Source organism: Lontra canadensis, unplaced genomic scaffold (genome assembly GCF_010015895.1).
Source record: "Lontra canadensis isolate GAN:19392208 unplaced genomic scaffold, GSC_riverotter_1.0 scaffold4, whole genome shotgun sequence".
Lineage (NCBI taxonomy): Eukaryota > Metazoa > Chordata > Mammalia > Carnivora > Mustelidae > Lontra > Lontra canadensis.
In genome coordinates, this window is record NW_022630998.1 from 44,203,976 (window position 1) to 44,214,726 (window position 10,751).

The 10,751-nt window shown below is 42.6% G+C and overlaps 1 pseudogene; it reads right to left on the bottom strand.

The window, feature by feature from the left end:
* Positions 1-489: 489 nt before the first annotated feature.
* Positions 490-9,377, bottom strand: LOC116863967 (annotated as a pseudogene).
* Between the last annotated feature and the right edge of the window lie 1,374 nt (positions 9,378-10,751).

Genomic DNA, 10,751 nt, shown 5'->3' on the forward strand with positions numbered 1-10,751 from the left:
AAAACAAAAACAGGGAGACAAACCATAAGAGACTCTTAATCTCAGGAAACAAACTGATGATTGGGGGGGGCGTTGAGTGGAGAGGGACAGGGTTGAGTGGAGAAGGACGGGATGGCTGGGTGATGGACACTGGGGAGGGTATGTGCTATGGTGAGTGCTGTGAACTGTGTAAGACTGATGAATCACAGACCTTTTCCCCTGAAGCAAATAATACATTACATGTTAATAAAAATGCAATTCAAAAAAAATAATGAAAGCCATGTTTTTCTCAGGGATAGCATTGTATATATGCCTTATAGCTTGTTTTCATAGCAGATACTAGTTTGCCAAACTTCAGTGGCAAACCACTAAGTTGTGAGTTTGGTATTGTCCACCTAGCTGTTTCTCGTTGCCCTGGAGAATCTGGCTGTGAGTAATGTTGAGAAATCACCTTGTTGACACCATTTCTCTTCTTAAGGGCAACTCCATTATGACACAATCTTCATATCCTTAAGACGCAAGGCCTCCCACAAATCCACCAGATATCACAACGTTCTGTTTTATAAACTCTGTTGCTGCTTCACTGGTATTGTGGGTTTCAGCTGCTGCCTTATTTGCTCCTTTCTTAATCTTTTCTGTTTTGTTTACATCTTTTTCAACTCTCTTCCAGTCTGCACACAGCCACTGTGACTGGCAGTCTGAAGAAGAAAAAAGCTACCACTTACTGCAGTTTTCTGCTTTCCAGAACAAAACTCCTGCACACTGGCCAGTCACTCCACCCTTTGCAATCTGGATGGCACTGAGTATTTTTCTACAATAGGTCTGGAGCTGTGGCCAAACATTCAATTCCATTCTTCTTGCATACTCAGTTAAATCCAACAGTTTGTAAGACTCATCATTGCTTTCATATTCTTAGGGAGGGGAGTTCCAGGTTCCTGGTTGCCATGATACTGCTGGCCCAGGTAGGTCCTTTCAGATGTAACTGAAAACATCACTTTCTTCTCTGTGCCTCCCTCACAGAGGCTGTGAGGAGTGTGGTCTTTGTCTACATATTTAATGGAGTGAGGGTCTCACAGGGGAAATGCTAACACTTTCACTGGGTCTTTGTATAACCAAGTAAGCAGCCAACTAAAAGCTCACATCCTCTTTCTAAAGAGACAGGGCAGTCAAATGTAGTGTGTGATCCCTGATTGGATCCTGACTAAAAAAAGAGAAAGAACTGTCAAAGATATTTTGGGATAATTGAAGACAGTCCAATAGGGATTGAATATTGATTAGATCCTCACTATTCAGAATGTGGGCCACTGACCACACCAGCAGCCTCACCTGGGAGCTTGTAAGAAATGCAGCTTCAATCCCCACCCTATGTGGTTTACAGGCACATTAAAGGTTGAGAAGCATGTGTATGAGAATGCGTGTGCATTCTGAGTAGAAATATTCAGAGGTAAGTCTGTAACCCCGACTGAAGGCAATATTTTCAAAGGAACTGGACCTTAGACAACCCCAGGGCATCGTGGATTGTCTTGCTGGAGCCATTGGAGTCTTCTTCTAGGTGGGATAGACCAGGCATGGAGGTGTCAACTGCACGGAGGAGTGATGGAATTAGACCAACCCCATAAGAAGAAACTCTGGAGTCCCAAAGGTGCCTGGGGATTCATTGAACTCTGCGACAAGAAGTCAACAAGGTTAGCAGTTTGGGTGTGTCCCCTTAACTTGGTGGGGATTTTTTTCCCCTTTGTTGGATGACATAGCTTAAAATTCCTTCCTTCGTGTGTTGTAATTCCCTCTGGTTTTCCCCAACCCTTTACTGTGGTTGGACAACACCCCTACAACTTTGTGTGTTGGTGACAGGGGAGAAATGAGACCTGCCCTGTGGTCACAGCCCTCCGTGAAGGCCTTGGCAGGGACAGTAGCATCACTGGCAGGGGGCAGAGGTCACTGGGCTCTAGGCTACATTTTCCAGAAGAGGATGTGAACCTCTGCCACTCCTGGATCTCATTTATGTGTCTCTCTCTCCTCTCAGGTCTGAGCCTTGTATTCAGGATTACTAACTCTGAGAACTTCTCTCTGATTGCCAAATCACAGAGCGGGAAGTGGTGAGCATGAGGCTCTCCCAAGTCCCATATTTCTGTAGCTATAAAGGATTTGATTCATGCGGGGGCATTTATTTCAAATAAAGACTAGCACAAACTGAAAAGAACTGAGAAATTACACCCTCCCATTCTTGTTTCCAAATTCCATTCAGGTTTGACACTTATTTGAACAATTTTCATTTTGAAACATGAAAAGGTGGAAGAATCCAGCCTCTTTCTGTTAACAGTAGACAAAGATAAGCATCTCTCCACAAAGGTACGAGATTATGTTACCCTTCTGGAATTCTGGTAGCCAATTCAAGTTGTTTTTGAAGCACAATGCTACCCATGAGGCCTAAACCAAAAGAACCAGACATTCCAGATTGACTCAAATAATTCCATTTTTTAAATGTAATGTTCTGGCACCTCTGCAATTTCCATATTTGTTCCAGTTTTCATCACACCCTGTGATATTGAATGGCAAGACCAGGAACAGAATGCTTCTTTGAATAACTCAGCTGCCTTCCTACCTTGTGGCTGTCAGGTATAGGATACAGTTTGTCAGGAATTAAAGGAAAACACAATTTCCATTCAGGAATTTAATTCTCTTTCAACATATATAAAGAGGGTAAAAATTGTTTTGTGGTTTATTGTGGGGAGGGGACGTCTTCTATTTAAAAAACAAAAACAAAAACAAAAACAAAACCACCACCACCAACAAAACCAAAGGAAGGAAATTCTCAATAGAAACTATGGATCTTTGATGAACTTTTTATTTCTGGATGATTTGAGATTTATTAAGAGCCAAACTAAAACCTATTTTGTTTCTCACTGTGTCTTGTAAGTAGGGGGAAAAAATGACAATAACTATTGAGCTATACGACTCTCAAATACATAGTAACTTAGCTTTGCATGCAAGGCAAAATGCTTCTAGAAACCCCATGATATGAAGGTTAAATCCTGTTCGTTTTCTTTGGAATATTCGGAAACATTCGCAGGTCAGAGCTGGGATGTCCATCCTGTAGTTTATATAGCAAAGCTGTGCTGTCTCTGACTCCACAGAAGAAGAGTTTACAGCCGAACTGGAAAACAGCTCTCCTGTGCTGTATCTAGTCTAGGCTATGTAGTCCAGACTTTATCAGTTTTTTGTACTCCATGTGATAATTACCGCTTGCCAAACACGCTTGTCTGAATTATTCCATAAAACATGTTTGATAAATGGACTTATCAAGACCACTAGGTCTTGTAGAACTTAAATTAGTCCCAGATGACTCTCTTTTCAGTTAAAAGATAAATTTAAATAAAATGTGAATGTAAACATATTTTCAACTCAAAGTTCTATTTTAACCACTGAAGCACATTCTGGCACGAAGTACTGTATCTATTTTTGACGTTTATGAGTTTTGCATTTGTTGGAAACAAACAGGATCTCAGGTGGCTGTATCTATTTTTTATATTTATGGCTCTTTTGTATTTGCTGGAAACAAGTTCTCAATTTTCTATACGCAAAATGAAATCATAACAGATGCTTCAGAAGGCTCTGAGGATGAGTAAATAAGATGGTAGACATAAGGTGTTTATCACAATGCCGGGTACATAGTGACTGTTCAGTAAATGTTGCAACTTAATTCCTTTAGCTTGTGGTAGATGCACACACACTTGAAAGGTGATTTAAATATATTCATTTCTGTTGGTTTTCAAATTAATGTATTCACGTCTCATTGTAAAGTAATGGGTTTTGGCTCACTTGGGTGGCTCAGTTGGTTAAGTGTTTGCCTTCATGTCTTCAGCTCAGCTCACAATCAATCTCAGCATCCTGGTTGAACCCTGTGTTGTAGGACTCTCTGCTCAACAGGGAGTCTGCTTCTCTCTCTCCTTCTGTATCCTGACCTCCCCTGCCACCTGCTCCTGCTCTCTCTCAAATAAATAAAATAAATTCTTCTAAAAAAGTCAAATAATGTGTTTTAATAGCAAAAATAGCAGAGCTAATTTTTTGTGCATTAGTTAAGTTTTGGAAATTTAATTCTCTTACTGATTCTGCTCATAAAGCCCTCTGTTTTTCCAGTGCAACTTCACCACTTTTTTCATGCTCCCAACTCACCATTTGGGCAGAACTATGCCGGTCCTGTCATACATTCCACAGTTTCTTTTCCAATTCTGTAATTGACATGTAACACTGTGTAAATTTAAGGTGTATTATCATACAACGAATGATACATTTATATATTGTAAAATGATTCCCATCATAGAATTAGGTATCATGTCCATCACATCGCATAACTACCATTTATTTTTTTTATTTTTTGTGGTGAGGACATTTAAGATTTACTCTCTTAGGAACTTTCAAGTATATAATACAGTATTATTATTATTTTTTAAAGATTTTATTTATTTATTTGAGAGAGAGACAGTGAGAGAGAGCATGAGCAAGGAGAAGGTCAAAGGGAGAAGCAGACTCCCCATGGAGCTGGGAGCCCGATGCGGGACTCGATCCTGGGACTCCAGGATCATGACCTGAGCCGAAGGCAGTCGTCCAACCAACTGAGCCACCCAGGTGTCCCTATAATACAGTATTACTAACAGTAAGCACCATGCCATCTATTAGATCCTCAGAAAGTATTCATTTTCTAATGAATCTGAAACTGAAAGTTTGTACTCTTTGACATCTCCTTGTTTCCTACCCCCCATGCCCAGCCCCGGGTAATCACCATTCTACTCTCTGTTTCTATGAGTTCTGCTTTTTAATTTAATTTTTTTTTAGCTTTTATTTTTTATTTTTTTTAAGTAAGCTCTATGCCAACATGGGGTTTGAACTCAGGACTCTGAGATCAAGAGCCAGATGTTCTGCCTACTGAGCCAGCCAGGTGCCCCAAGTTCAACTTTTTTAGATTCCATATATAAGCGAGATCATATGGTATTCGTCTTTCTCTGGCTTAACATAAGGTCTTCGAAGCCCATGTTGTCAAAAACAGTAGGATGTCCTTCTTTCTTGTGGTTGAATAATATTTCACCATATATATGAATAATATTTATTCATAAAACATATATGAACAATATTTTTATGTATATTATCTTCTTTATCAATTAATCCATTGATGGGTATTTAGGTTGTTTCCATACCATGGTTATTGACTCCACAGTTTCTTGTATCATTTTTTTCCTTGTCTAGAAAACTTTTTCCCCAGTTTCCTTTATTATGATCCCGCTCTTCCCTTAAGGCTTGGTTCACACATGTTTTTCCTCTTACAAAGCCATTTGTGATTCTCTTAGTCCAAAAGTAGTATCTCTCATACAGCCATTCTAATGACTTTGAAAATTTTTTAAATAAAAATATAAATTTATAATAGGATTAGATTTAAAGAAAAGTTGCAAAGATTTCCTGGAGGATATATATATCTATGTATCTATATCTATCTATATCTATATCTATATCTATATCTATCTATATCTATATCTATCTATCCCTTAGCCCATGTTCCCTTATGTTTACATCTTACCCTACTATGGTACACTGGTCAAAATGAATAATCCACCATTGGCATATGGACTGAGCGATTTCAACATATATTGTAGCTGACTCTTAACTGTAAACTCCTTGAAGCCAGGCTCTGTGGCTACTAACTGAGTCATTTCTATAATCTGTATAACACCAGTGCTTACCACTGTGTACTGAGTAGGCACTAAAACATTATTTGTTTAATGAATAATTGCCTTCAGTGCCTGAACTGCCTACTTCAACAAAACCCCTCATTTCATTTGTTTATTGTAAGTCGACTTTGTATTGAAGTAGAACACACATGCAGAAAAATGTGATCGTAAATGTAGAACTCAATGAATTTTCACAAAATGGACACACTTATGTAACTATCACTGAGATCTTCAAATAGAACATTTCCTGCATATTTCTTTCCCCAAAAGCTCCCCAGTATACCCCTTCCAGTCTTCCATTTTGACTTCTTCCATTGCCCTCACTTTTATTTTAACAATGGGACACAGTGTTATAGTTCATGATTATAATGCAACTCTCTTTTATATTGTTATCATATCCATGCAAAGTGGCTTGAATCTATCTATTAAAAATTTCGCTGCTTGATTAAAGGAAGTACAATGAAGCAGATTTTCCAACCACCAAACAATGTCCATTGTCTTTGTAGTTTATAAAATTTCTTCATCAAGGCCCAGCTTATAGTTGGGTGTACCCACTTTGGGCTGAAGGACAATTCTAACCTCAAAACATCAGTCAGGCCACTGTAGGAAGTGGGATATAAACCATTTTGGTTTCTGTTCCCTTAGAAACACATGGAACAAAATACAGTTTGCCAAATGGAAATATACAAAGCCACTGGGGAAATAAATGTTATTTTTAAGTTTCTAAGAGGCTATCACAAATAACTGGGAGGAGAATGGAAAGAATTCAAAAAGCAGGTGACCTTTTAACAGACACAACACAGCAGGTTTAGCAAGTTGTTAGCAAGGGTAACACAGTTTAACAGGCACAACACAGCAGGGTTAGCAAGCCTGGAGAATGTTGTGACCTGGAGAAAGAGATGCTGAGAGACCAGACCGGGCGGGACTGACCTCAGTGGACATGATGAGAATGAAGCTGGCTTTTCCCCATCCTATTAGAGCTGGGTAGCAAAAAGAAAACCATCCTCCAGAAAATGAGAATCCCTAGGTACTACAAAGAGGAGCAGATTTGGAGATCTGGGAGCTGGTCGGTTTGTTGCTGGCAGCTGTGTCTGGAGTGTCACCCTCAGAAGACTGGCTTTCTTCTACTCTCAGAGCAAATATCACCCTGTGGAGATGTGACCAGTTCTCTAGGTGGAGATCACAGAGGTGGGGCAAGTAGGTTAGAAAGAGGAGGATGGCTGCGCTGTCACTAGAGAAAGCTGTTCTGCAAAGGGGACAAGGAGAAAGGCAGGCATCTCTTCTGGATTCAGAGGGAAAAGAAAGCCACTATGGCCTGTCTCTGTCCCTCTGAAGTTACATCACTGTTTCACTGCTAGTTCTCAGATGGGTCAAGAATTGACAGCTATGGGGCGCCTGGGTGGCTCAGTGGGTTAGAGCCTCTGCTTTTGTCTCAGATCATGATCCCAGGGTCCTGGAATCGAGCGAGCCCCACATTGGATTCTCTGCTCAGCAGGGAGTCTGCTTCCCTCCCCCCTCTCTCTGCCTGCCTCTCTACCTACTTGTGATCTCTGTCAAATAAATAAATAAAATCTTAAAAAAAAAAAGAACTGACAGCTACTTTGCAAAGTATATGCCAATTACACAAATGGCCTGCTTTGTGCTGTGCATTTAAAACAAGACAGTAAACGTTGCCAGTTGGTCTAGCTCTCTGCACAGATAGCATTGAGAAAACTGGCTCGACTAGAGACAGTTTGTGCCACATTTTCTCTCATAAAGGGAAAACCTCCACAGACCAAGCAAAGCGAGAGATGCAGAGGGAGACGCCAAGAGCTGGTTGTTCCTGCGTATCTCTTGGGTTACAGACAATCACAATTCCAAGCACACCAGGAACCTATCGTGTTTTGGTATTCACATAACTACTAGCATTGCATGCCCTTTACTAAGCAGACTAACAACAGAATGTGTAAAATCTTCTGGGAAAAAAGGCCCTGGGAGCTTGAACATATTCTCTAACCACCAGCCTTTCTCCCACCATCTCTTTCTACTACCACAACTTTCAGTCAAGGTGACCTGCAGGAGATTAATTAGGAGCTCGCAGAGATGTATTGGATAGCTCACTGGCTTCATTTATCCTTGCTTATCTGGAATCTTACAAAAGCATGCCAGTCTCTCTTTATAGAGGGGCATATCACAGTGAGGCAGAAAAAGCACTAAGTGGTATTACTCTTTCTTCACTTAGGACCAGTTCTTTGAATTTCTCTGATTTTTTTTTTTTTAATAAGAGAAAGAAACAAGGATTTTCCCAAATACTGCAGTAGAGCTTGTGACAGAATTAAAACTGAATGTTCAACATCAGTGTTCTAAAAATCATCAGCCACTTATCTTCATGGAGAGTTTTTCTTTTTTTAAAGATCTTATTTATTGATTTGACACAGAGAGAGAACAAGCAGGGGGAGCAGCAGGCTGAGGGAGATGCAGGCTCCCCACGGAGCATGAAGCCCGATGTGGGGCTCAATCCCAGGATCCAGGGATCATGACCTGAGCTGAAGGCACGTTCTTAACTGACTGAGCCACCCAGGTGACCTCGAGAGTTTTTCTTCTGTGTGCCAGGTTACTATTTTTCCTTGATTTCTTTTTTTCACCTGTGTAAGAGATGTATCCTTCTCTGCCACTAACCTCCAAGTCCATTGCAAAGCCTGTGACATCCCACTTCTCCGGCAAAAAAGCTCATCCTACTCATCTGCCCTATCAGCCCTCTATCCTAACTCTCTACCATCAGTAATATGGAAAAGAGCAGAAGTTTCCAAGTTTGTCTCCTGAACATACACTGGGTAAAATTCTTAGGGGCTTGTATGTTCCACCAACCAACCAACAACCCCCAAACATGGGGAATGGTGCAGCAATGGTCTACCCACTGTCCATATGTCAATAAAAATTAGACATAATAGATGCCTATAAATTGAAATTATGTTTAAGTAACTGATGATACATCCACTAAGGAAACTTTTTATGAGCTTTAATGCAACGTTTGCTAAAAGCACATAACATGTTTCTGCTACAACATTAAATAAAAAAAAAAGGATACAAAATAATGTATTTATAACATGGCTGCCGCTGAGCAATGCTTAAAACCTAAAAATCTGTCCGGGAAAAAAAGGCAGGGGAAAAAAAAAAAAAAAAAAGACAGGACACAAATGCTTCAGAATTAACAGACTGAGCCCTGAAGATGAGGCTTTGGGTGATTCCTTCCCTCTTTGTAATTTTCCACCTTTTATAATTTATGAAAAAAGAAAACCTTGAGCTTTTGCATTTAATCAGTGAGCAAAAGCAATGACAGCGGCGCTATGGCCGGGCACCCAGCGCTCCCAGGGCCACAGGGAGGATTTGGCGGTGGCTGCCTGGGCCGGGAGGGGTTCCTGGGACAGCCTCCGGGACACAGGATCCTGCTCTGGCAGGAGCTTCAGAGAGGAGCCTGATTTATCTCTGAGCAGATGACGTCAGCCCGAGAAACGCAGAAAGTGCTGATTAATCACGAACTCAGGACTAATCCCTAGAAAGAAGTCTGGTCGAGGGGACACAAGATGGTGCCCCAAGAGCGACCGCGGGCTCCAGCGCCGCCACGGGGCCGCAATCCAATCCGCCACGCCGCGCCGCCGCCCGGGACGCTCCGCGCCCCTGGCTGCGCAGGTGGCGCATGCGCAGCCTGCAGGCCGGCCCCTCCATCCGCTGGCGCACCACCTGCTCCGCGTCGCCCGCGTCGCCGGCGTCGCCGGCGTCGCCAGCCTCGCGCCGGCCTGGGCAGGTTCTCTCTGGGCTGCGAGTCTGTGTATACTGCTTGATTCGTGGTCGCGACCCGACTAGCACGGCCCTGAAAGTTGACTGCGACCGTGGTGGGAAGACATTGGCCGAGATCTCACTTTTCCTTGGAGAAAGTTCTCACACCCTCTGAGAGAAAATGTGTATAAAAGGTTGTCTGTGCCCTTGAGAGAAGAGTGATCAAAGGACTCTGGGAGACAGATGTCAGGAGAGGCACCGGGCAGTGAAACACATTCCTCGTACGAATGACTTTGTAACAAGTTCTGAAAAGAGGCCTGGGTGAGGCCAGGCAAGCAGGGGGAAGACTTGAAGCGTTTCAAGTGGGAAGCTGCTGGGCTCTGCTCAGAAGGAAATGCTGGAAAGAGTGGCAGGAGCGGACGTGCCGAGCGGAGTGCGGATGCCTCCATCTTGCCTGATTCACCGCGTTGCCGCTTAACAGCGGACGCTCACGCTAACTTGGCCTTGTGGCCAATCTTGAAGGAGCCCTGTCTGGCGCCCTGCAGCGCCGTGCCCCAGCTCCCCGAGCCTGCACCTGTCGTCTGCTGGGTTAGGCACATGTTAGCGAACCTCACCAGTGGGCAGTGTGTAAGGAAGCACCTGGCACCTGCAGGTGAGTGGCACTAGAGCTGGTGTTCTGGCCCAGGTGAGCAGAATTGGTACCCCTCAAAATACCCACAAACACAGGGGCACCTGGGTGGCTCAGTGCGTTAAGCCTCTGCCTTCGGCTCTAGGTCATGATCTCAGGGTTCTGGGATCGAGCCCTGCATCGGGCTCTCTGCTCGGCGGGGAGCCTGTTTCCTCTCTCTCTCTCTCTCTGCCTGCCTCTCTGCCTACTGTGATCTCTCTCTGTCAAATAAATAAAGTCTTAAAAAAAAAAAAATACCCACAAACACAAATTGATCTACTGATTTGTCTTAAACACGTCAAGGCTTGTCGGCGTCTTTCTATTTTCTTTCCTTTTTTCCTTTCTCTTACAAAACGAAGGTCTCCCTAGGGTTGTTTTATGAACTTCACCAGTACACTCAGTGCTGCATCAGGTTGGATGCCTTGGCAAGGAGAAAGGCGTTTTTATTTTCCTTTGATCAACATTGGAGTCTCAGGCCTTTGAATCTTTTGAACACATCCATTGTTTGACACTAACACAGCCACTGCTACAACTGTGCTGCTTTCTTGATTATATTTCTTTGGCTCAAATATGGTATCTTTTCTGTCTCTTGCACCCAAGGGAATGGGGATATGGGGGAAGGTACCTAA